Source organism: Vicia villosa, linkage group LG3, assembly GCF_029867415.1.
Source record: "Vicia villosa cultivar HV-30 ecotype Madison, WI linkage group LG3, Vvil1.0, whole genome shotgun sequence".
Classification (NCBI taxonomy): domain Eukaryota; kingdom Viridiplantae; phylum Streptophyta; class Magnoliopsida; order Fabales; family Fabaceae; genus Vicia; species Vicia villosa.
This window is the reverse complement of record NC_081182.1, coordinates 144,111,638-144,118,341: the sequence shown is the minus strand read 5'-3', so window position 1 is coordinate 144,118,341 and position 6,704 is coordinate 144,111,638. Positions and strand designations below refer to the sequence as shown.

General features: G+C 33.0%; 1 long non-coding RNA gene across 1 annotated transcript; it reads left to right on the top strand.

Annotated features, from left to right (window-relative positions):
* The first annotated feature begins 672 nt into the window (after nucleotides 1-672).
* Nucleotides 673-1,472, top strand: LOC131656762 (uncharacterized). Its single transcript, XR_009300281.1, has 4 exons — nucleotides 673-722; nucleotides 812-907; nucleotides 989-1,087; nucleotides 1,415-1,472. It is a non-coding gene; the product is annotated as an uncharacterized LOC131656762 (long non-coding RNA).
* Nucleotides 1,473-6,704: the final 5,232 nt, after the last annotated feature.

The following is a 6,704-nucleotide window of genomic DNA, read 5'->3' as shown; positions in this document are numbered from 1 at the left end:
GCGGCGGCTAGTTGGTTTGGGAGTGAGAGTGAGACGACGACGGAGGGACGGAGGAGGGGCTGAGACCACGGCGGAGGGAGTGAGAGCGAGGAAGCAGAGAGTACGTGAGCGAGGAAGAAGAAGAAGATGTACGGAGGAGTTTTGTGTTTCTGAATAAAATATCGTGTTTTAGTTTAATTTTATGAAAATTTTAAAAAGGGCTACCAGAGCGCTTTTAAGAAGCGCTTTCATACACCCCCCTTATACCAGCGCTTTATTACTAAAAGCGCTTTCGTACCCTCCCCCTATAAAAGCGCTTTCATAACACTACCTATAAGAGCGCTTTTAAAAAGCGCTTTCATAACACACCCTATAAGAGAGCTTTTAAAAAACGCTTTCATTACCCCCATCTATAAGAGCGCTTTTCTAGCGTGATTTTTAATTTTGTTTTTAGCCAAACCTACCAAAGCGCTTTTGGGCACAAGCGCTTTCTTAGGTGTGTTGTTAAAAGCCAAATTTGGCGTAGTGTGAGTGGGCTAATTATCCGGCTATGAAGTCAATGGTTGATACGTAAGTGGGATCGTTCTAAATATTCGTGTATATTTATATATTTAATTATTTGTGAGATTTATCTAAACATATGCTTTTATATTTTTGTTAGATCAATACAAGTGTTCCGAAGTCAAAGAGATGCACAGGTATCCCGGACTAAATCAAACAACATTACTTGGATCAAAGTGGAGGTACATTAATTTTCACAATTTTGCTTATAATATTTATGCTACTTGATAAAACAAGACAACTATAAAATCTTATTTTTTTTTCTATGTAGTGTCCGATACAGCGAAACAGTTCAGATTGCGGATACTATGTTTTGAGGTTTATGAAAGAAATCATTCAAACGAATCAATTAGAGATTCCAATCACGGTATGGATTTATAACTTAAGATAATTTCTTATAATTTATTACATTGAACTAAATCATTCATATTATGTTTTTGTTATGTAGTACTTTGATGACTTCTATGCTGCTTCTTACACGAGACTTAAGTTGGAAGAAATCAAAGAGGAATTGTGTCAATTTTATATTCAGCAACTATTCATATAGGTATGAATACATTATTGTGTGAACAGTTTTATGACTACATTATTTTGATAATGACTTTGTGTTTGAGTTTCTTTGGTGGATGTTGGTTCATTTTGCTTAATATTAGTTGACGATGATGACGTTGTTATATGAATCATGTTTGTTTTTGTTGTTGTTAAGTGGTGTTGATAGTTTGATTTGAAACTGGATTGATGACACATTACATTGGTGGATTGATGACACATTACAATATTGGTGGATTGATTTGAAACTGATAGTTTGTTTCATGTTTGTTTTTGTTGTTGTTGAGCCTTTAATTGACCGTGTTGTTCTGTTCATACTTTGCAGGACCAGGCCGGGAAACGATCAAACTTTTGAAGTATAATATTATAGTACTCTAGGTGGTTACTTACTTTGTTCATACTGTTGCCAATATTTGAAGTATAATATTGTTGATGTTACTGATTTAGTTTGTTTGACATGAGTTAGTTACATGTGACACTTTCTGTATATATATCATACTTTACATGATTTAGTTTGTTTGACAGGAACTATAATGATGTATATATATAATTTTGGATATTATAATGGTATTATATTAGTATATATATATATATATTGTCCTACCTATGGTTGAAAATATATCGTCGAAAATATATTACAGGTCAAAAATATTACAAGTTGAAAATATATTACAGGTCGAAAATATTACAGGTCGAACTAGGAGGCTTAAATTACAAGTTGCACTTTAAAATACATCATTTAGCAACGACAGCGCTTTTAAAAAACGCTCTTAAAGGGCCACCTACTAAAGCGCTTTATTACTAAAAGCGCTGCCTAAGATTAAAAAAAAAACATAAAAAAAAACAAAAAACGCAACCTACGAAAGCGCTTTTGGAAAAGCGCTCTTATAGGGGGGCTACCAGAGCGTTTTTTCCAGAAAAAACGCTCTGATAGGGGGGGCTACGAGAGCGCTTTTGGAGTTTCAAAAGCGCTGTCGTTACCTACGGTAGCGCTGGCTTTGGCAGCGCTTTAGTAGCCCAAAATAAACGCTTTTAAAGCCCTTATTCGCTGTAGAGTTAGCTTTAATAGTATAAAAGGTATCCTTCTTGCATCCATACAGCAGCCTAGAAATTTTTAAGGGAGACATAAATTAAATCACTTTGCTTCATTGACCCAAAGAGAACAAACATGGATTTATCTATGAACTTATACTCTTAAGAATTCTAGAAATATCAGCATTTTTGTACATGCATTGCGACCAATGTATACACTTAGATTATAGCCTCGACCCTTGAAGCTTTTATTAATTTGCATAAATGTAAATTATAGTTACGACTTATAACTGCTTTTAGACTATCCAAGTATTGGACTATGAAACTCGCCTGATTTAAGGTTAATGTTCCTGTCTTATCAGTTATCACTACAGATTATTGTAGCAGAGCCCATAGTTTCGCAGGCTGACAGTCTTCGTACCTGCAACTCTATGTTTGTTAGGTTTTAAAAGTAAAACTCGCATAAAAATTTGCAAGAGTATGGGCTATGTATTGGAGAAATGAATTTTGTGCTTACCAAGGCTTTATCTGCCATCATTTTCAATATGCCAAGCTATCATGATAGAAACAGAAGACGAAAATTACACATATTAGAAGAAATATCAATGGTTTAGTTTTGCCACATTTACATTGTATAATGAAGTAACCTAGCCACTTGTACTTACGTTAAAGTAATAGCCAAAGGTAGACCTTCAGGCACTGCAGCAACTACAATTGTGATCTGTAACAAGTTCATAGTATAGGATAGTTGTGTTAGCTTAGGATCCCACTGATTAGCAAGTTATGTTATAATAAGATGTTTTACACACCTCTAATTGTATATTTTGTTTCTCTGCATTCAAATTCTGAAATTGCAGAGATTGTCGATAATCGCTGACAGCTGGACAATAACAATATAAACAGTAAGAGAATGCAGTCAGTCTAACGAATAAATTGATATGGTTTGTATTATGGTCATTAAGAAAAAAAAATTCAAAGAAAAACATGAATAGGTTCAAAGGAAAATAGAAGTTCTTCCAAATCTCAACATGCCATCCTTTACACACTTATAAATATTCTGATAGGAGTCAATTTATTAGAAATCATTAGAAATCTTGAGTTGAAAAATGTCAGTTCTTTTTGGTCTTAAGCATCTGATATCTCTAAATCTAAACGTGAAGTATCTAGGATGGCCTACCATAATTTGGTATTAGATTCAAGTTCTTAATGGAAAACAAGATTTTCCTTTAAAGTTTTGAAATTAAAACATCTTCCGGTGCTTCCGAGACGGGATTTTTAACAAGAATCATGAAGGCTACTTGTAAAGACTCTTCAATTAGAGCAGACGGTTGTGAAGGATGAAGCTGAGAAACCATCAGTTGTTGCTAGCCGAATGCAATTAGTCTTTAGCACACTTGAGGTCAGCATTTAACATTTTGTATCAGTACAATATCTGCAAAATTCATCAGCATAACTACCAAAATCACTGTAATACCAAACATGCAAATGATAAACTTGAATTCTTTGTTGCAGGTAGTGAGTCCGCAGTGGCCAAAAGTGTAGCTAATGAGACCAGGATAAACTTTTCCCTACATTTTCATGTGGAATTATACATGAAAGCAAAGAAAAAACTAAATTAACATCTACTAGTTTTTTTCTACTTTCGGTAATAAAAAGAAACCATGTATTTTTCATTTGTTAATATAATGTGACTTACACTATAAAATAAGGGGAAAACAATGATGAGCTTTTCTCCATAGAAAATTATTTGAGTCCATGCAAGCAACAAAATGAACTGATTCATTTTATCTTTAAAATTCATAACCCTAACATTTTTCGTTCAACATCACTTTTCCTTCTGCAACTAATTATGACTACAAATACAGCATGACACAATCAAATTCATAAAACTCTTCTTAATCCACTGGCCTCAGTGTGTAAGAATATATTACAATACATTTTACAAACTTATCTTTACATATGGCCTATTTGGTCTCAACCAAGGCCGACCCAATCAATTCGAAGGCCCTGTTTTAATTTTAAAAATGGGCCTAAATTTTTAAAAAGTATATAGAATTTTAATAGTTAAAAAATACGTAAAAAAATAAAATTATATATTAGTACTAAAAAATTAAAAGTATTGTTTAAAATATCTAACTAAATTTTTTTCTCACTAACTAATATTTTTTAAAACAAATTCATCAGTTATTATATTACATTAAATAATTACCAATTACATTAAATTGAGATAAAATTACTTCAATTATTACCAGTATCATCAATTATTACATTAGATGAAACTATAAGCCAGAGAGAGAGAAAGATGTAGGAAGACTTTTAATGTTTTTATTTGTTTAATAATAATAATTAAATTTTATATTGGGGCCCCCAGGATTGTGAGGCCCAGTGCTACAGCACTGACTGCACCTGGAATGGGCCGGGCCTGGTCTCAACCCATTTTCAATTCATTACAAAATATGTGTGTTTTGTATATAAAGAGGTGATTGAAAAAAGGAATCTTTGTTTTATATGGGGGAATCTAAAAAAAAATTAATAGGGATGTAAAACAATACTCGCCCTAATGGTAGGAGCAGCGTATATTTAACCCTAAAATGTATTTATCGATAATATGAGACGCTAAAATGTGTTTATCAATAATATGAAATAGTCCTTAACAAATAATAATGGTTTAAATCCATTATTTATTATAAGCTCAAGGACATTTAAAAAAATCACTTATTCAAAAGAATATTTGATAAAAGTTTCCTAGTTGCAGCCTTAGTAAACATATTAAAATCATATTAGGAATGTACAAAATTAATATCAAATATAATAAAAACTAAATTGCAATATACAGACTCAAGCAAAAGCGTTGAAGAAGCCGTGAACCAAAAAACTATCACCTATGTCAAAGGAAATTATTAAACACTAATAAATAGAATAGCATCATGCAGTCATGGCATAAACCAAACAACTGTCACCTATGTCAAAAGAGACCTCACCTTGAATTACTTATATGTGGAAAACTCCCTTCAATAATAAATAGAAGAAATTGAAACAATAAATAAAATTGAGAATGGAAGACAAAATTATGTGATGTACTGACAGCCAAAAGGTTGCGGATAACTTGTTGTGGGAAATTTTAAGTTTTTTTTTTGTGTTAATAAGTATAAATATTTTAAAATTTACACCAATTTTGTGATTATATGGTTTATATTTTTACAACTTGTTGTGGCCGAGTGGATTAGTCTGGTAGATTATAAATCGGAAAATTTACGGAAAGTTTTTTGAAGTGGTCCTCTTTTTGCAAGTCTTCTAGATTAAGGAAAGGTAAGGAAGGAGTAGCGTGGTTGGCCATACACTACAACGAGGAAGGGCTTTTAAAGCGCTTTTTTTGGCCTTTAACAGCGCTTTTAAGCGCTGCCAAAGCCAGCGCTGGCATAGGCTACGAAAGCGCTTTTAAAAGCGCTCTGGTAGGCCCCCCTATAAGAGCGCTTTTCTGGAAAAAGCGCTCTTGTAGGCCCCCCTTTAAGAGCGCTTTTCAGGAAAAAGCGCTCTGGTAGGCCCCCCTTTAAGTGCGCTTTTTCCAGAAAAGCGCTGTGATAGGCCCACCTGTGAGAGAAAAAATTAAAAAAAAAACGCAACATACTAAAGCGCTTTTGTAAAAGCGCTCTTATAGGGTGGGCTTTAAGAGCGCTTTTTCCAGAAAAAGCGCTCTTATAGCCCCCCCTATAAGAGCGCTTTTACAAAAGCGCTTTAGTATGTTGTTTTTTTTTTTTTTTGCTTTTTTAGTAATCTTTGGCAGCGCTTTTAAAAAGAAGCGCTTTAGTATGTGGTCCTTTAAGAGCGCTTTTTTAAAAAGCGCTTTAGTAGCTAAATGAGGTATTTTAATGTGCAGCCTGTAATTTAATCCTCCCAGTCGACCTGTAATATTTTCGACCTGTAATATGTTTTCAGCCTGTAATATTTTCGACCTGTAATTTATTTTCGACGATATTATTTCAGCCATCAGTAAGACAATATATATATACTAATATAATACCATTATAATATCCAATATTATATATATACATCATTACAACATCAATAATATTATAGTACTTCAATTCGACACAAATCCTACATGAAAAAGCGCTTAATATAAAAATGACACAAATCCTCTTTTATTTCTTCCAACTTAAGTCTCGGGTATCCAGTGGCACGGAATTCGTCAAGGTACTACAAAACAAAAACAAAATATGAATGATACATTTAGTTAAATGTAATAAATTATATGAAATTATCTTAAGTTATAAATTCATACCGTGATCGGAATCTCTAATTGATTTGCCTGAAGGATTTCTTTCATAAACCTCAATACAAAGTATCCGCAATCGTAACTGTTTTTCTGTTGCGGGCACTACATATATAGAAAAACAAATAAGATTCTATAGTTGTGCATTGTTTTATCAAGTAGCATAAATATATTATAAGCAACATTGTGAAAAATAATGTACCTGCACTTGGATCCAAGTAATGTTGCTAGATTTAGTTCGGGATACCTGTGCGTCCCGTTGACTTCGGAACACTTGTATTGATCTAATTAACAAATATATAAAAGCATA